The sequence below is a fragment of the Urocitellus parryii genome, chromosome 13, assembly GCF_045843805.1.
Source record: "Urocitellus parryii isolate mUroPar1 chromosome 13, mUroPar1.hap1, whole genome shotgun sequence".
Classification (NCBI taxonomy): domain Eukaryota; kingdom Metazoa; phylum Chordata; class Mammalia; order Rodentia; family Sciuridae; genus Urocitellus; species Urocitellus parryii.
In genome coordinates this window covers 65,219,383-65,240,359 of record NC_135543.1, presented here as the reverse complement: position 1 = coordinate 65,240,359, position 20,977 = coordinate 65,219,383, and the positions used below count along the sequence as shown (strand labels likewise).

General features: G+C 41.9%; 1 pseudogene; it reads left to right on the top strand.

The window, feature by feature from the left end:
- The first annotated feature begins 17,598 nt into the window (after window positions 1-17,598).
- LOC113176148 (heat shock protein HSP 90-alpha pseudogene) lies at window positions 17,599-20,062 on the top strand (annotated as a pseudogene).
- The last annotated feature ends 915 nt before the right edge of the window (window positions 20,063-20,977 follow it).

Genomic DNA, 20,977 nt, shown 5'->3' with positions numbered 1-20,977 from the left:
CAAGTAAGCACTCACTGTGGGCACAAGAGGGGACCGCCGGAGGATGTGGTTCTCAGAACTGCTCCTGGCATGAAGCCAGCCTGACCGGACAGTGGGACAAGACGCAGCCTTCACTGCACAGCCTGCAAGGGGCACATCGGATGGGCCCCAGGGGGTCACTTTCTCAAAGCTAATAATCCAAAACCCAGTTGTGGGAAAACTTTCCACCCATTTTATAAAACTGGACAGACAAAATCTGCCAAAAATAATAATAATAATAATAATAATCAACAACAAAAAAGTCTTTAGGTACTTGTCCTATTAAATGACTATAGTGCAGTAAAAATGGCTTCTCTTCTGCTGATAAGAAAAGTAGAAAAATGTTTCTCATTCAAAGGTAATAAGTACAGAAGTCGAGCCACTGTAATGTTAAAGTGTGTGTGTGCACCTGTGTGTGTGTGTGTGTGCGTGTGCGTGTGTGTGTGTGCGTGTGTGTGTGCTTTAAGTACCACCTAAAAGGGGAAACAACACAGCTTCTCTTGGATGAGCTACCATGACCTCCCGCCTGGACAGCAGCCTCCCCCAGAAACGCTGAGCCTCTGGTTTCCAGCCTCCAGGGAGGTCTGGAGACTGCAGCAGGAGAAGCCCCCGTGTGAGGAAGCAGAGCCACAGAGCGGGCAGGAGGGGAAGGGGGCGTGACAGCAAGGACAGCAATCGCTAAGGAGCCGGGCTGCGCCAGAGTGACAGCGGCCGGGGAGGACGGGTCCCCTTGCTCAGGCAGCGCCCACGTGGGTCCTCCCAGGAGCTGCCCATCCTGCACCCGCCCAGCGCCAGCTTCTGCGGCGGCTCCTCCCAGGGCAGCGCCAGTCCCCTGAGGACCAGCCCTGAGGACCGGCGGCCACCTCCCCGTGGCGGCCTGGGCCAGGAGCACCCGCAGGAGTGCGCAGAACCTCGGATTCGGAAGGTAAAGCAGCTCCCTGGGCTTCCCCACCGGCCGGCGGCGAGCGGCTCCCGGGGCGCGGGGCGGGCGCACAGCGCCACCTGGCGGAGCCGCCCACCCCACCCCCGCCCTGCGTCGCCCGGGTCCCTGGCTTCTCGCTCCTTCTCCATCTGTCCCAAGACACCAGGGGAATCCTAATCCTTTTTTCAGTGTTTGGATAAACCTCATTTATCTTCTAATAAAATGGCACCTGACTTCCGAGATCCACCCTGTTTCCAGCACGCGCAGGCGGCACACCGACACCTTCCTGTGGCTGCGTGCAAGGTCACCTCGTCCCAGGCAGTGTTCCCCACCAGGAGGGTGAGACCTCCTGTCCAGGTAAGAAGATCCACCCCAAAAGACCGCAAAGAGGGCCACGTTGTCCCCAAACCACCCTCATCCCCAGGTCAGAAATACATGTTAAAGTTAGAGGAGACGCTTTGGGACAAAAGTCTAAGGTGCACCCTAAGGCCACTCCAAAAGGGGCTGCATTTCCAGGTGTGCCTCGCAGGGTGGACCACACTGTCCTGTGTTGCCCTCTCCTTCCTCTGACCCTAGGCACTTTGACACCTGTCTGAAGCCTCATGTCTAACTGGACAAGCAGAAGCTTTGTTACCAGCCAGACTCTCCTCTGCAGAGTTAGCAGGTTCAGGATATTGGGGGTCACTTCTGGAGATTCCTCAAATCCACTACTCGAATTCAGATTGAGAATCATCTTCCATGAAACAGCATGACCACCACATAATTGTCAATGGTGACGTGACACACAAATGTCATTAAATTAGCAAGTCCAATTAAATTCACAAAGTTCTTTTATATCGTAGTAAAATGTAGTCATCCATCAGTGTTCAAATGGGAATGCTTCCAGGATTCCCAAGGACACCAAAATCCATGGATGCTCCAGTCCCTTACATAAAATATTTGCATATAACCTACACATATCAAACAATATATTTTAAATAATCGATTCTACCTAAAACAGTGCAAATACTATGCACATAGCTGTTATGCTGTCCTCTTTAGAAAAAAAATGACAAGAAAAAACAGTCTGCATTTGTTTAGTGCAGGCACCGCCATGTCCATCACAGGCCTAACTGACCACACAAGCCACAAATAAAACGCAGGAGAGAGACAGAGATCTGTGGAATGGCGGGAAGCTGGGGCAGGACATGCCTTCCCCTCACTCCCTTCCATGTATGCAGGGGAGTGCCTGCCTGGTTTGTCTGAAATCCAAGCTTTGCTTTTTTAAACTTTGTGGAATTTTTTTTCATATACTTTCCACCTCCAGTTGGTTGAATCTGCGGATGCAAAAACTGCAGGCTCTGCCAAGACCAGAGGGATGACTGTGTGTGTAACATAGAACTCACCACTCTCACCATTGCTGAGTGTATGTTTTAGTGGCATTACACACAGGCACTGATATGCAACCACCACCATCATCAATATCCCGACCTTTTTAACTATCCAAATGAACTCTGTCCCCATTGAACACCAGCTCCTCCTTTCCCCTCCCCTATTGTTAGGAGCCACAGCAAAAATATTGATACAGGCACCTTTGGATTTTATGACTGCCAGCCAGCAATTCACATTCATATGGTAATTGGACTCATGCTGTCTAGCTGGGCCCATTTTCAGGACTCAGGTTACTCATGTCACTCTTGTAATGGGAGAGTTCCCATTGGTTGGGAAAGGATGGTAGGAGGGTGTTCCGGGGGAAGGGGAAACCCCCCCGGCTCAGGTAGAACACACACGTGGTGGACCCACCTGTTAGGGGACGCACACGGCCTCTCTCTAAATAAAACTTTGTCTCAGTTTGACTGGCTTGTGTTTTTGTGCCCAACCGGGTTGCAAGATTGCAAGCCCGCGTGCACTGATAGCTCAGCAGGGAATCGCTCAGCAGGGGTGCCGCAGGCAGTGCTCGGCAGCAGGAGCGGGACTCAGCCGGCCCGGGGCCGGGCAGTTTGCGGCATTTTGGTGGCCCTGTACCGGGAACGCCCAAAATTTAAAGGTGAGTAATATCGCTCGCCCCTAAGGAAAGGCGACAGAATGGGTATTTCTGTTTTGATTTATTCTGCTCTTATTTCAGGCTCTCTAGCCTTACAATTTTTTCAGACGAGTTGGGATAAATGGTTAACTCAAGGTTTGAAGTTATTCGGCCCTGAGAGAGAGAAAATTGACATAATCATTTTCCTCCTCTCCGTTTCTGTTTCATTCTGTTTTGGCTTTCTTCTATCCTATCTTATTGGGTTACGTTACCTTTATAGTAGATTAGAATCTAGTAAAAAACAAACCGAAAAACTGTTAAGTAAATTGTTAGAGGTCCAGGCCATGGCAGAAAACATATTAGGTCAAGCAAAACAAAAGGTCTCTCAAGCTAGTCAGATAGAAGAAAATTTGAACAAGGCAAGCTCAGGGAAAAAACGGTCGTCAGATAGGGAGGCTGCTACTAACTCCGTTCCACCACCAGAGGGCATAGTTCAACCAACAGCTTTACCTGCCTCCATAGATGATGAACGGAATCCTGAGGCGGGACCCCAAAAACTAGCATGCCCTGTAGTTGAGCAGGGAGAAGAAAAAGAACGAGTTTACCGTGCCTTAGATTTCAAAATAATAAAGCAATTAAAGGAAGCTGTAGCAGCCTACGGCCCGGCCGCTCCCTTCACAGTCAGTATGGTCGAATCTATTACCGGCTGGAACTTAACACCAGCAGATTGGGCTAACGTGTGTAATTCTGTGCTAAATAGAGGACAGTATTTATTATGGAAAATTGCCAATGAGGAATTTTGCAAGGAGACAGCTAGGCGAAATGCAGAAGCAGGTTACCCTGAACGAGACCTGAAAATGTTACTGGGAAAAGAGGAATTTCAAGAGCAAATGCAACAGCTCAGATATGATCCTGGCGTATACGCTCAGGTCGCTATAAATGCAATTAAGGCATGGAAAACTTTAAAGGGACAAGGGGATTTTCAAGGTCAACTATCTAAGATAATACAAGGAGTTAATGAGCCCTACGCTGACTTTGTAGCTAGACTTATTGAAGCAGCCTCTGAGACATTTGAAAATACAGAACAGGCAATGCCATTTATAAAACAGCTGGCTTACGATCAAGCAAATCGTTGCTGCAAAGAGGTCATTAGACCATGGAAACAGGAAGATTTAAACACATATATTAAATTATGTAGAGACATTAATGAACAAGGACAAGTCATGGCAGCTGAAGTAAAACAGGCTTTAAGTACCAAGCCAAAAACATGCTATAATTGCAATCAAGAAGGGCATTTTAAAAGAAATTGCCCCATAGGAGGAGGGTTTAACAAAGCTAGGTATCAAAAGAGTAGAATCCCGGGTATTTGCCCACGATGCCATAGAGGGAGACATTGGGCTAATGAATGCCATTCTCAAACCACCATAGAGGGTATTCCGTTATCAAAAAATGGACAAAGACCAAGTGTCTACCCACGATATCGTGGAGAAAGGCATCAGGCCCCGTTGTCAAAAAACGAATTGGAGGGCCCAATGCCCCGGGGCCCAAAACCACAAATATACGGGGCAATGGAGGAACCCAGCAGCACCATCAAGGTGGTGCCCAGGACGCATTATCCATCAGATCCCTCATCAGACAGACTAGAGGGAGCGCAGGGTTGGACATCTGCGCCTCCGCCAGAGCAGTACTAACTCCAGAGATGGGAGTTCAAATCATTCCCACAGGAGTAAAAGGACCTCTTCCCCAGGGAACAGTAGGCTTATTATTAGGACGCAGTTCTTCTACACTTAAAGGACTTATGATAAGTCCTGGGGTAATTGATCCCGATTATGAGGGTGAAATAAAAATCATAGCTAGTTCTCCAAGAGGTATATCAGTAATTTCATCAGGAGATAGAATAGCACAGTTATTAATAATACCAAGCCTACATGATAAATTTTCCAGTTGTAATGTAGAAAGAGGTTCCAAGGGATTAGGCTCCACAGGTGTAGATTGGGCTATGCTATCTTTAAATTTAGATTCTCGCCCTATGCTAAAATTAAATATTCAAGGGCATGATTTTAATGGACTGCTGGACACAGGCGCTGACCTCAGCATCATATCTCGCCAGGAATGGCCTAAACATTGGCCATTACAGCAAGCGACCCAAACGCTTAGAGGCCTAGGAGTGGCAACTAATCCCCATAGAAGTGCAATGGTATTAGATTGGAGGGATCCTGAAGGATGTGAAGGAACTATACAGCCCTATGTATTGGACCATCTCCCCATAAATTTATGGGGACGAGACGTCCTAGATCAATTAGGATTGACATTAACAAATAACGTCAATCCTAACGCGCCCACTACTAGGGCAAAACAAGGCTTTAGAAAAGAAAAGAGATTAAGAAATCAAGAACAAGATATAACAGCACCAATTCAAGTAGATCAAGAAATAGATAAACATGGATTGGGTTTTCAAAAAGGGCCACTGAGACAATCAAAATTACTTGGAAATCAGAAAGACCAGTGTGGGTTCCTCAGTGGCCCCTAACTAAAGAAAAGATACAAGTAGCCCATGATCTGGTCAAACAGCAATTAGCGGAAGGACATATACAACCTTCCGTATCTCCCCATAATACTCCCATTTTTGTTATTAAAAAGAAATCTGGTAAATGGAGATTATTACAAGATTTAAGAGCCATTAATAATGAGATGGTTATTATGGGACCTGCTCAATCAGGGATTCCCCAACTGTCTGCTTTACCAAAAACGTGGCATGTTCTAGCTATAGATATTAAAGATTGTTTCTTCTCAATTCCAATTCACCCCGAGGATAGTCCACATTTTGCATTTACTATCCCTGCACTGAATCATGAAGGTCCTGATCAGAGATATGAATGGAAAGTACTCCCTCAAGGGATGGCTAACAGCCCAACTTTGTGCCAAATTTATGTTGATAAAGCAATCCAGCCACTTAGAAATCAAAACCCTGAACTACAGATATTTCACTATATGGATGATGTGTTAATGGCACATAAAGATAAAAACACATTGCTAGAATGTTATGCCACGCTTACAAACTTATTAAAAAATTATAATCTAGAGATAGCAATAGATAAAGTACAATTAAATCTTCCAATTAATTATTTAGGAGTTCTATTATCCTCAACCATGGTCCGTCCACCAAAAATTCAAATACGAGTAGATCAACTCAAATCACTTAATGACTTTCAAAAGTTATTGGGAGATATAAATTGGATAAGGCCTTATCTAGGCATACCAACAGGAGAATTAGGACCTTTATTTGATATTTTAAAAGGTCCATCAGATCCAAATTCACCCCGCATGTTAACGCCTGAAGCTAGAAAGGCATTAAAAATCATTGAAACATATATGGAAAATATGCATTTGGATAGAATTGATATAAGTTTGCCTTTATTATTTATTGTATTACCGACAAAAAATATTCCTACAGGGGTATTTTGGCAAGAAGGTCCATTATTATGGATACATTTATCTTATTCTCCTAATACTATTCTTACTAGATATCCTGAGGCTGTAGGGCAATTAATACTCAAAGGAATAAAAGCAGCAAAAGGAGTGTTTGGGATTTCTCCCAATAAAATTATTACTCCATATACTATGGATCAAATTGATGAGTTAGCTAATGAGTTAAATACTTGGGCAATAATCATGTGTAAATCTAGTGTTGCATTTGATAATCACTTGCCATCTAATCCTTTGTTGTCCTTTTGGTCTAAGCATCCTGTAGTTTTTCCAAAAATGACAAGAAAAACCCCTATCATAAATGCTCCAAATATATTCACTGATGGGTCAAACAATGGTACAGCAGCAGTAGTTACTCCTGATCAAACTTTTACATTTTTAGTACCCAAACAATCAGCTCAAAAGGTAGAGCTCAATGCAGTATTGCAAGCTTTTATGATGTTCAAAGATTCTACATTTAATTTATTTTCTGATAGTCAGTATGTAGTTAATGCTATCGTATCTCTTGAAGATGCTGGTAGGATTTCTCCTTCCTCTACTGTTTTCTCTTTGTTTTCTGCTATACAAAGTCTAATCTGGGATAGAAAGGATCCATTCTTTATAGGACATATCAGAGCACATACAGGATTGCCTGGAGCCCTTAGTTTGGGTAATGAACTAGCAGATAAATCTACACATGACATACATATTTTCTCCACAATAGAAGAAGCTATAAATTTTCATAAAAGGTTCCATGTCAATGCTAATACTTTACAAAAACGTTTTAAAATAACTAAAGAACAAGCCAGACATATAATAAAACAATGTCAAAATTGTGTGACATTTTTGCCACAAGTTAATCTTGGAGTCAATCCTAGAGGACTGATACCTAACCATATTTGGCAGATGGACGTCACACACTTGCCAGAATTTGGAAAATTAAAATATTTACATGTTACAGTTGATACTTCTTCTGGATTTTTGATGGGCTCCCTTCATCCCGGAGAAAAAACTAAAGATGTTATAGCTCATTGCTTACAAAATTTTGCCACTGTGGGTGTTCCTAAACAGTTAAAAACCGATAACGGTCCTGGTTACATCTCCAAGTCTTTTAAACAATTTTGCTCATCATTTGGCATTACTCATATAACAGGAATCCCATACAACCCACAGGGACAAGGCATAGTTGAAAGAGCTCATCAAACTATAAAAATGTACTTATTAAAGCAAAGGGAGGGAATTAGTAAGGGGTATATATCCCCCAAAGATAAACTTAAAATAACCCTTTTTACTCTAAACTTTCTAAATTTGGATGCATCAGGACTTAGTGCTACGGAAAGACATATGTATCCGAAAAATGTACATAAGCCTAAGGTACTTTGGAAAGATATTCTAACAGGACAATGGAAAGGTCCGGACCCAGTAATAGTCTGGAGTCGGGGCTCCGTCTGTGTTTTTCCACAGGAGGAACAGCAACCAATTTGGATTCCAGAGAGATTAACTAAAACAATTTCTACAGAAAAAGAAGATGATTTGACTCAAATCCATAACAGCTGATATCCAGAGTTCCAGCCTGGCTATTCTTGCATCTGCGACAGTGATTTACCACGGTGCCTTTTTCAATATCTATTTTATTATTTGCATTTTTCCCACATCATAAAGTTCTATTTTATTTTATTTTATTTTATTTTACCTTATTTTTTAAGCTCATACAAACCTAGGTTAATGTTTTTCTGATCAGTTTTATTTTTTTGACTGTGTTTTATTTATTTATTTATTTTTTAACTGTAAAGTTTTTAAACATTGCAATGGAGATTTCACCTAGCTATAGCTACAAGGCCTTTATTTACTATTGTCTTATATGTTCTATGTTATGTATGCTGTTTTGTGTTGTATGTCTGTATGTGTGTATGTCCATATTTCATTTATAAGGAGCGCTCATGTATATATAGATACAAGTATTCAAAAAAAAAAAATTTAGTCACGTGACTTATATGGTTTAATTTACTTTAGGTAAACAGCTGTTATTAAATTTTGTTTTTAAAGGTGGTTAACAGATATGTTTGTTTACTTTCACCTTTCCTTTTCATTATATTTCATAATTCTGTTCAGGATAATGTCTCTTTAGCAACATGGCCATAATTCCCATCTCCATCCCAGTGCCGGTGAAGACTAAGACCAAACTACAACTTTTATGATAGCTATCACTATAAACTGTATAAATTGATACATCAATCAAAATAACTCAATAAGACTGCTCAATCAAGGACTTAATTTACTTTGGGAGGAAATGGACATATTGATAGACTCCTCCAATTTGAACTGCTCAATCAAGGACTTAATTTACCTTGGGAGGAAATGGACATATTGATAGACTCCTCCACTTTGAACTGCTTACACAACTTGCCTGGACTATGTATCACCTGTATGCATTGTGCTCTATTTGTTGATACAGCGAACTGGTAGTGCTATATCTTAGCCGATGTGTCACCAGTGTTTCCAAAGGAGCCGTCAATTGGCTTGGTGTCGTGGCAATTCTGCGTCTTTCTCCCTTCTGCTAGTGATGGTCTGATTTTGGGGGCCAACAGAGGTGAGGCAAGAACCTCACCCCCCCACTGGCACCAAGGTTAAATTTGGGGGCCAACAGAGGTGAGGCAAGAACCTCACCCCCCCCACTGGTGCATAGGCCTATTACACAGGTATGGCTATATACTGGACCGGTAGTCAGTGACGGGTATGATTCGGTTACAGTGGTATCAACCTAAGCCAGGAGACTGACGCAATAAGGTCAGTTTTCCCATGACGGGTAAGAACCATATGTGAATTGGACATACCTAACAGGCACGGTCCCTAGCCACATTTGCCTGTTGTTTATTTAAACAGAAGGGGGCAGATGTTAGGAGCCACAGCAAAAATATTGATACAGGCACCTTTGGATTTTATGACTGCCAGCCAGCAATTCACATTCATATGGTAATTGGACTCATGCTGTCTAGCTGGGCCCATTTTCAGGACTCAGGTTACTCATGTCACTCTTGTAATGGGAGAGTTCCCATTGGTTGGGAAAGGATGGTAGGAGGGTGTTCCGGGGGAAGGGGAAACCCCCCCGGCTCAGGTGGAAGACACACGTGGCGGACCCACCTGTTAGGGGACGCACACGGCCTCTCTCTAAATAAAACTTTGTCTCAGTTTGACTGGCTTGTGTTTTTGTGCCCAACCGGGTTGCAAGATTGCGAGCCCACGTGCACTGACAGCTCAGCAGGGAATTGCTCAGCAGGGGTGCCGCAGGCAGTGCTCGGCAGCAGGAGCGGGACTCAGCCGGCCCGGGGCCGGGCAGTTTGCGGCACCCTATCTCCCTGGTAGCCTCTCTCCTATTTCTGGGTTATAAATTAACCACCCTAGGTGTCTCTGATAAGTTGAATGATAAAATAGATATCCTTTGGTGACTGGCTCAGTACACTCAGTACAGCACCGTCAGTGTGGACCCATGTTGTAGCGTGTCAGTGCTGCCTTCATCTTAGGGCTGAACAACTTCCCGGTGTGTGCACATACCGCGTGATGCTTATCTCTCCACCCATTGATGGGTACCCGGGCTGCAGTCACGTTTTGACTACTCAAATAATGCAGCTGTGAACATGGATGGACAAACATCTGTTCTACTCCCTGCTTTCAGTTCTTCTGGAAATGTACCCAGAAGGGGAATCAGAAAGATAATTACATATTTAATTTTTTGAGGAACCACCAAACTGTATTCCACAGTGGCCCCACTATTTCACATCCCCACCAACAGTGCACAGTAGTTCCAATCTCTCCACATCTCTCTTAGCATTTATCTCCCTTATCTATCTCTGATAACAGGCATCTTAATCCAGAGCAGAAATGCATCTAATTATGGTTTTGATTTGCACTTATCTAATAGTGATGTTAAGCATTGTTTCATGTGCTTATCATCCATGGGTGTAACTTTTTTGAAAAAAAAAGTCTATTCAAGTCTTTGCCCATTTTTCAATTGAGTTTTTGGTTTCTGAATTGTGTTTTACAAGTTTTCTATATATTCTAGATATTAATTTCTTAGATATATGAGTTGCCAATATTTCTCCCATCCTGTGGGTTGTCTTTCTATTCTGTTGATAGTCTTTCGATATACAAACATTTTTAATTTTGATGAATCCAATTTATTTATATTTTTCCCCTTGTGGTCTGTGCCTTTGAAGTCAGATCAAGAAATCACTGCCAAATGCAACATCATGAAGATTTTGCTTCAGATAGAGCCCTAATAACCAGAATATACAAAGAACTCAAAAAATTAGACAATAAGATAACAAATAACCCAATCAATAAATGGGCCAAGGACCTGAACAGACACTTCTCAGAGGAGGACATACAATCAATCAACAAGTACATGAAAAAATGCTCACCATCGCTAGCAGTCAGAGAAATGCAAATCAAAACTACCCTAAGATACCATCTCACTCCAGTAAGACTGGCAGCCATTAGGAAGTCAAACAACAATAAGTGCTGGAGAGGATGCGGGGAAAAGGGCACTCTTGTTCATTGCTGGTGGGACTGCAAATTGGTGCAGCCAATTTGGAAAGCAGTATGGAGATTTCTCGGAAAGCTGGGAATGGAACCACCATTTGACCCAGCTATTCCCCTTCTCGGTCTATTCCCTAAAGCCCTAACAAGAGCATGCTACAGGGACACTGCTACATCGATGTTCATAGCAGCTCAATTCACGATAGCAAGACTGTGGAACCAGCCTAGATGTCCTTCAATAGATGAATGGATAAAAAAAATGTGGCATTTATACACTATGGAGTATTACTCTGCATTAAAAAATGACAAAATTATAGAATTTGGAGGGAAATGGATGGCATTAGAGCAGATTATGCTAAGTGAAGCTAGTCAATCTTTAAAAAACAAATACCAAATGACTCCTTTGATATAAGGGGTGTAAACAAGGACAGGGTAGGGACGAAGAGCTTGAGAAGAATATTTACAGTAAACAGGGATGAGAGGTGGGAGGGAAAGGGAGTGAGAAGGGAAATTGCATGGAAATGGAAGGCGATCCTCAGGGTTATACAAAATGTCATATAAGAGGTAAGGAGGGGTAAGTCAAGAGAATACAAATGGAAGACATGATTTACAGTAGAAGGGGTAGAGAGAGAAAAGGGGAGGGGAGGGAAGGGGAGGGGAGGGGGGATAGTAGACAATAGGACAGACAGCAGAATACATCAGACACTAGAAAGGCAATATGTCAATCAATGGAAGGGTAACTGATGTGATACAGCAATTTGTATACGGGGTAAAAGCGGGAGTTCATAATCCACTTGAATCAAACCGTGTAATATGATGTATTAAGAACTATGTAATGTTATGGACGACCAATAAAAAAAAATAAAAATAAAAAAAAAAAAAAAAAAATGAAGATTTTGCCCTGTTCTCTTCTAGGAGTCTTATGGTATTTAGGTCTTTAATTCATTTTGAGTTAATTTTTGCATAAAGTATAAGGTAAGAATCCAATTTCATTCTTTGCCTGTGGCCATCCACTTTTCCCACCACTATTTGTTGAAAAGACTGTCTTTCCCTGCATTGGATGGTCTTGGTGGGTGCCTTTTGCAAAATCATTTGACCTTCAAGTGAGGGCTTCCTTCTGGATTCTTCTTATTTCTGATATTCCATAGTCTACTTGTCTGTCTTTATGCCAGTACCACACTATTTTGACTCCCATAGCTTTGTTATAAGTTTTTTTAAATATTTTTTTAGTTATACATGGACACAATATCTTTATTTTGTTTATTTATTTTTATGTGGTGCTGATCGAACCCAGAATCTCACAGGTGCGAGGTGAGCGCTCTACCACTGAGCCACAACCCCAGCCCTGTAATAAGTTTTGAAGTTAAAAAATGCAAAACCTCCAACTTTGTTCTTCTTTCTGAGTGATTTTGGCTATTCCACAAGGCAAACCAAATGAATGGAAATTTAAGAAAAGAACTAAATATACACTTTGAAACTACAAACTACAATTGCTGAAATAAAAGGTTCACAGGAAGAGCTCAGTAGTGGAACTGAGATGCCTAAAGGATCATAAGCTCAAAGAACAACAGAAATTATCTGATATGAACAACAGAGAAGAAATGATAGAAGAAAACAAACAAAACCTCCAACCTGAACAGTAACATGAAAAGGCTTAACATTCTTCAGTGAGACCCATGCACCAAGTTAGCCATGGAGAGATGGAGACATAGACCTATAACACATTTATAGGTACACATTTATAAGCAATACATTTGAAAAAATAAAGACTGACAACCTCTGAATTTGGCAAAGAAAGCTTATAGACTCAATAAGCTAAGCAAAACGTTAAATTCAAATGAATCCACATTTAGACACATTGTAATAAAATTGTGAAAGATTAAAACCAACAAAAATTCCTTAAAAGAATCAGAGAAGCCGGGTGCAGTGGCACACACCTGTAATCCCAGCAGTTCAGGAGTCTGAGGCAAGAGGATCGTGAGTTCAAAGCCAGCCTCAGCAATGGCGAGGTGCTAAGCAACTCGGTGAGATCCTATCTCTAAATAAAATATAAAATAGGGCTGGGGATGTGGCTCAGTGGTCGAGTGCCCCTGAGGTCAATCCCTGGTACTAAAAAATAGAAATAAAAAAAGAATCCGAGAATAATAGTACACTTCATGCAAGAAAGTACTGATCTGAATGACTATGAACTTCTCATCAGAATCTACAGAGACCAAAAGAAAATGGCATAATTTAAAGTGGCTAAGTAAATAAACAAATATCAACCCAGAATTCTATATCCAGTTAAAATATTTCTTTTATGAGGTAAAATAAAGACAATTTCACATGAATAGATCAATCACCAGAAGACAGACATGCTGAACGATATTAGAGAGAAGCTTGGATATTGAGTGTGAAGAAAGAGAAACAAGTGGCCAAAGTAGTGCTTGTCTATAATCCCAGCTACTCAGGAGGCTGAAGAAGGAGGATTACAAGCTCAAGGTCAGCCTGGGCAACGTAGGCCCTTTCTCAAAATAAAATGTAAAATACAAAGAGCTGGGAATATAGCTCAGTGGTAGGGCAGCCCTGGACTCGACTCTCAGGGGGGGGAAGGGAAGAAGTAAAGAAAACAAAAATGTAAACACCGTACAATACTACTTTACTCTCTTAAACCCCTGGAAGTACTGAGTATTGAAAGAAAAACATGGAAAAGAAATGTTGTGTTGCCTGGTAGAGTTTTCTGTGTTATATATTTTTTCTGTGTTATATTGATATTATAATATGGCAACTACAACATGACTGGAGAATAAAGGATTTATATTGGTAAGGCTTCGAAATTCCACTTCAGGTAGTAAAAGCATTAATTCCTAGAAGATGGTGAAAATACAAACATTGCAGTCTCTAGAGAAACCACTAAAAACAAACTATACAACAAGCTGTAGTCAAAAATTCAATTGGTGAATTAAAATAGAAGACTAAAAACTATTCAAATAAAGAAAAGAAGACAGAAAAGGGGGAAAGGAGAAGAAACATATAGAACAATCAGAAAACAAATGATAAAATAATAGACAAAATACAAACACATCAATATTGACACTAAATATTCATGGCCTACACATACCAATTAAAAGACAGAGACTGTCAGAATTTATTCTTAAAATGCCCTAACTATATTCTGTCTATAAGAAACTTACTTCAAGAATATTTAAAAGTAGGTACGTTGAAAACAAAAGGTGGCAAAGGTTGTACTATGGAAACACTAATCAAAAGAAAGCTGAGCAACTGTTTCTAAGCAAGAAAAGGAGGAACATTAGGGATAAGGAGGAACATCAGGGATAAGGAGGAACATTAATTATATAATGACAAAATAGACAATTCACAAAGAAGATGTGACAGTTCTAATGCACATCCTCCTAACAAGAGAACTTCAAAATATATGAAGTAAAATAGGATACAACTGAAAGGAAATAAAAAAATTCACAGTTAAAGTTAGAGACCTCAAAGCTCTTCTCTTCATAACTGATATGTCAAGTTCATAGAAAATCAGCAAGGATACAGAAGAACTGAACAGAAACACCAGTCAACTCAATCTAACTGACATTTACAAACTACTCCACCCAACAAGAACAGAATACTTGAACAAGGAACAGTCACTGAGAGAAGTCATACCCTGTATCACATCATGGGAAGAAAATTCAACATAATTTAAAGAATGAAAATCACACACAAAAAATGTCTTCCCCAACTGAAATGGAATGAATTGAAATAAAAACCAAAAAGATATTGGCAAGTAGGACATTTACAATGTACTTTTATAGCCTTCTCTTTCTACAAGTCCCTTACATTTCAGCCAAACCTTGCTCTTTAAGCATGCGATATGCTTTCTGTGTTAGTGGGCTTCTTGTCTCCGTGACCAAAGGACCTGACAAGAACAACTCCAAGGAGGAAAAGTTCATTTTGGGCTCATGGTTTCAGAGGTTCAGTCTATGGTCAGCCAACTCCATTTCTCTGGGCCTGAGTGAAACAGAGCACCAAGACGGAAGGAAAAGGTGGAGCAGAGCTGCTCAGGTCGTGGCAACAAGGATCCAGAGAGAAGATAAAATCCACAAAGGTGCATCCCCAGTGACCTACTTCCTCCACCCACGCCGCCACCTGCCTACAATCACCACCCAGTAATCCATTCGAATTATCAGTCCGTCAAATAAATCAACCCACTGATTAGGTTACAGCTTTGTGATCTGTTGAGTTCATCTCTGAACTTTTCTGCATTGCCTAACACACAAGTTTTTCCAGGGACACCTCCTATCCAAACCATAACGCCTTCCATTCCCTCGCTATGAGGTTCCCACGGCCACCCTCAGGTCTGAGGACCTACTTCGGGCACTCACAGGAGTCCACACATGATCCTGCTCCTGGCTGAGATCTAGCACCGCAAAAGGAAGACAAGCCAAGGGAAAAGGCACACGGGGCAGCGCCTGAAGGACGAGCTTCCAGGAGTCTTCTGCAAACCTTCCAGAATTGTGTAGAATATGGTACCAAAAAAAAAAAAAGTCTAGCAAATAGTCCTTGGGCATATTCTACTCCTTTCCTCTCTCCTCTAGATTTTAGAAGGTCCCTAGACACCCTAAAGCCACTTCCCCTCTAATCTTGAATTGACCTGACAGCTCTTCCACAGGTCAGCCTCCTCCACTCTTGCCAAGTATCCTGCTGCTGCTCTGTCAAGTATTCAGCCAATGGCTGGGCCAACTCAGGTTTGCTGACCTGAGCCCCAGGAGTTCAGGAACACCGGACTGCAAAGGAGTGCACCTGATCATTTCAGCCTCAAAGCACTCAAAGTTAAGCACAGAGAAAGGAAATACATTCAGGTTCTACCAAACAGGCTCCGTCACCCAGAGGCTCTGAGGTGGGGAGGCCCAGGTGTGGCACACCGACAGGCTGTTTGCAGATGGTGCAGTCTGGGCACAGGATGAAGGACAGAAAGACTTGGTCCAGTTCACTCATCCACAGCTTTTCCCCTGCTGTGACCAAAAGACCTGACAAAAACAATTAGAGGAGGAAAAGTTTATCTGTGGCTCATGGTTTCAGAGGTCTCAGTCCATAGGTGGTTGACTCTGTTGCTCTGGGCTGGAGGGGAGGTAGAACATCATGGCAGAAGAGTGAGGTAGAGGAAGGTGGCTCAGGATATGGACCAGGACGAAGTAGAGAGAGAGACTGAGCTCAGCTCACAAAATATATGCCCCAAGGTTACACCCCAATGACCACCTCCTCCAGCCACACCCCACCTGCCTGCAGTTGACACCCAGCTAATCCATATCAGGGCATCCATGCACTGAATAGGTTAAAGCTCCCGTAACCCAATCATTTCACCTTTAAATTCTTTGCACCATCTCACACTGAGCTTTGGGGGGACACCTCACATCTAAACCCTAGCAAGGGTTCTGGGCCAGGGGACTAGCATGAACACACACCCAGAGAGGAGAGTGAGCCTACAGGACTGTGGGGACAAGGAGAGACATCTGCTGGACGGAACAGACAGTTTCTGATGCAAGGCTGTGAATAAAATCTGAACAGGTGATTCAGACACACACTGACAAAAGGAAGAAAAACATTTTCTCCCACTAAGCAAATTAAATGTTAGTTTTCTGCAAGTGCATCTTGCAGCAACCAAATGTAAAAACTAAGTGTGTGCAAAGGGGCACAAGGAAGTTTTAGGGGGTAATGAAAGTTCTAAGGCCACACTAGGATGATGGTTGAATCACACCCTTCAAATTGGTGTTCTGTGGGATATGAATTATACCTCAATAAAGCTAGTTTTATAAACATTTTCCATCAGTTATCATCTTAATTGTATAAATGTATGAGACTGTGAGATATTTGATACACATAAAAAATATAATGCTCAAATCAGGATCATTAACATTTCCCTCTCTTTAAACATTAAAAAGAGTTAATGCATAATAATCGTACATATTTATGAAGTACACTGTGATATTTCCATGCATATAAAAAATGTACTGATCAAATCAGGGTAATTAGCTTTGTAATCTTCTTATCATGACTCGATGTGTTATCATGACTCTTCTAGATATTATATAATTTATATATAAAACATTTTTTATATTTAGTATAAATATATAACACATTTAGGTGAACTATAATCACCCCACTATTCAGAGGTAACACACACCACAACTTTTAAAAAAAATTCATAAGTTCTCGTGTTCTAAAGATTGTAAGTTTTATTAAGCTTGTGCTAACTCTAGTTCCAATTCATGCTGGGTTGATTGTGATTTCTTTTATTCCCACCTGATCACAGTAGTCTCGAGCCATATTTGTTGACTGAATGATTCTTTCACAGGCAACTAAATTAAATAGTGTGCCAAATAAATGTTTGATTTTCTTCCTCATCTGTTTTACACTGAAGATATTGGAAATGTTCCCCCCTTTGAATTCATGTTAAAATTTGGGGGGAGCTGGTAGCAGTGGTGCATACTTGTAATCCCAGCAGGCTCCGGAGGCTGAGGCAGGAGGATGGAAAGTTCAAAGCCAGCCTCATCAACTTAGCAAGACTCTGTCACAAAATTTAAAAAATGAGAAGGGCTGGGGATGTGGCTGAGTGGTTCCATCCCCCGGTACCAAAGTTAATATTATTAATTAAAGTAGCTTCAGCGTCCTGGTGCTGCTACGCCGCGGAGCCCGTGCGGTCATCCAGCCAAGATGCCGGAGGAGACACAGACACAAGACCAGCCCATGGAGGAGGAGGAGGTGGAGACCTTCGCCTTCCAGGCGGAGATTGCCCAGTTGATGTCGCTGATCATCAACACTTTCTACTCGAACAAAGAGATCTTCCTGCGGGAGCTGATTTCCAACTCGTCGGACGCCCTGGACAAAATCAGATACGAAAGCCTGACGGATCCCAGTAAGCTAGACTCTGGGAAGGAGCTGCATATTAACCTCATTCCAAACAAACAAGACCGAACCCTCACGATCGTGGATGCTGGAATTGGAATGACCAAGGCCGACCTGATCAATAACCTTGGTACTATCGCCAAGTCTGGGACCAAAGCGTTCATGGAGGCTTTGCAGGCTGGCGCAGACATCTCCATGATTGGCCAGTTCGGTGTCGGTTTTTATTCTGCGTATTTGGTTGCCGAGAAAGTGACTGTGATCACCAAGCACAAGGATGATGAGCAGTATGCCTGGGAGTCCTCGGCAGGGGGCTCCTTCACCGTCAGGACTGATACAGGAGAACCCATGGGTCGTGGGACAAAGGTCATCCTGCATTTGAAAGAAGACCAAACTGAGTACTTGGAGGAAAGGAGAATAAAGGAGATTGTGAAGAAACATTCCCAATTTATTGGCTATCCCATTACTCTTTTTGTGGAGAAGGAACGTGATAAAGAAGTCAGTGATGATGAGGCTGAAGAAAAAGAAGATAAAGAGGAGGAAAAAGAAAAAGAAGAAAAAGAGCCTGACGACAAACCTGAAATTGAAGATGTTGGTTCTGATGAAGAGGAAGAAGAAAAGAAGGATGGTGACAAGAAGAAGAAGAAGAAAATTAAGGAGAAGTACATCGATCATGAAGAACTCAACAAAACAAAGCCCATTTGGACCAGAAATCCTGAGGATATCACTAACGAAGAGTACGGAGAGTTTTATAAGAGCTTGACCAATGATTGGGAAGATCACTTGGCAGTGAAGCATTTTTCAGTTGAAGGACAGTTGGAATTCAGAGCTCTTCTTTTTGTCCCAAGACGTGCTCCTTTTGACCTCTTTGAAAACAGAAAGAAAAAGAACAACATTAAGTTGTGTGTACGTAGAGTTTTCATCATGGATAACTGTGAGGAGCTAATCCCTGAATATCTGAATTTCATTAGAGGAGTGGTGGATTCTGAGGATCTTCCTCTAAACATTTCCCGTGAAATGTTGCAACAGAGCAAAATTTTGAAAGTCATTAGAAAGAATTTGGTCAAAAAATGCTTAGAACTCTTCACTGAACTGGCAGAAGATAAAGAGAACTACAAAAAATTCTATGAGCAGTTCTCTAAAAATATAAAGCTTGGAATACACGAAGACTCTCAAAATCGAAAGAAGCTTTCAGAGCTGTCATGATACTACACCTCTGCTTCTGGGGATGAGATGGTTTCTCTCAAGGACTATTGCACCAGAATGAAGGAAAACCAGAAACACATCTACTACATCACAGGTGAGACCAAGGACCAGGTAGCTAACTCTGCCTTTGTGGAGCGTCTTCGGAAGCATGGTTTGGAAGTGATCTACATGATTGAGCCCATCGATGAGTACTGTGTCCAACAGCTGAAGGAATTTGAGGGGAAGACTTTAGTGTCTGTCACCAAAGAGGGCTTGGAGCTTCCAGAAGATGAAGAAGAGAAGAAGAAACAGGAAGAGAAAAAGACAAAGTTTGAAAACCTCTGCAAGATCATGAAGGACATCTTGGAGAAAAAGGTTGAAAAGGTGGTTGTGTCAAACCGATTGGTGACCTCTCCATGCTGTATCGTCACAAGCACATATGGCTGGACAGCAAACATGGAAAGAATCATGAAAGCTCAAGCTCTCAGAGATAACTCTACAATGGGCTACATGGCAGCAAAGAAACACCTGGAGATAAATCCTGACCACTCCATTATTGAGACCTTGAGGCAAAAGGCAGAGGCTGACAAGAATGATAAGTCTGTGAAAGATCTGGTCATCTTGCTGTACGAAACTGCTCTCCTGTCTTCTGGCTTCAGTTTGGAAGATCCTCAGACCCATGCTAACAGGATCTACAGGATGATCAAACTTGGTCTAGGTATTGATGAGGGTGATCCCACTGCTGACGACAGAAGAGGTGCCACCCCTGGAAGGAGATGATGACACATCACGCATGGAAGAAGTAGACTAAGTTTCTGAAGAACCACTCATATGTGTGTCCCCCACTTCACCTTCATTCCTGATACCTTTTCAAGGATTTTTTTGTTCTTTGTTTTTGTTAACATTTATTAAAATGTGTATGGCATGACGATATCTACTTAAAGGGGAGATAAGATTTCTTTAAGTGATATACTGTGATACTTTAGGCACTAAAGCAGAGCTAGTAATGCTTTTTCTAGTTTCACATTGACTTATTTTAACAGGTTGAGATGTTTGTTCCAAGACATGTAACCTAACTTTGTAGTCTAAAGTGTTCCACTACCAAGTTGTATCCCTTAGTAGACCAGACCAAATCTTTTGTCCCTGAAGTGTTCCAGGATAGACCTTGATGTTTAAAAGAAAGATATTTGTTAAAATGGCTTGAGTTTCATCTCATTAGGATCCCCCATAGTTAGTTACCACTCTGCATGTACTAGTCCTCTAGAACCAAGTATGTGAAACAGACAACTGGCTGGGAGGAACTCTACAGGGCTTGTTTTCCAAAGAAAAGTATTTCAAGAAACAAAGCTTAAACCTCCCTTAGTTGTGTTACAAAGCTGTTCAAAAAGTAACAGTAAGGCTTGTGAATGGAAATATGTAGTGCCCAAGTCAACATTCTGATTTAAATAGTAATAAATGCAGATGAGTTTAAAAAATATATCATTAATTAATAATAATAATAATAATAATAATAATATAATATTATTTTTAAAAAGAAAGCAAGCCCTTTCATGAGAAAGGAGCTCTGAAGGTCGGATCAAGGCATTGACATGGGTGAGCGAATAGTGAGCAAATGGGGGAAATGTTTGTCAAAAATCTTTCCAACAGCCATGTGATATTCTTACCGGTGGGAGAAAGCAAGTCAGAAAACGAAGAAGCAGTACTGACGAGAGGACAGCACGGGATGAGATGCCTGGGCCCAGCTGAGTGGTGACAGCTAGGCTGGGTCAGGCACCTTAGCGCGCGGTGTCCTGCTGCCACCTAGTGTCTGAAGTGCAGATGGCAGGTGTGAGCCGAAGAACTGGGGAGCAAATGCTGCTTGTCACCATCCACTCTCAGTAGAGGGTGGTGCGCAGGGCTGCGATCCTGGCCCCTCAGACTCTGAGTTCGAGGCCAGCCTCAACAAATTAACAAAATCTCATGCA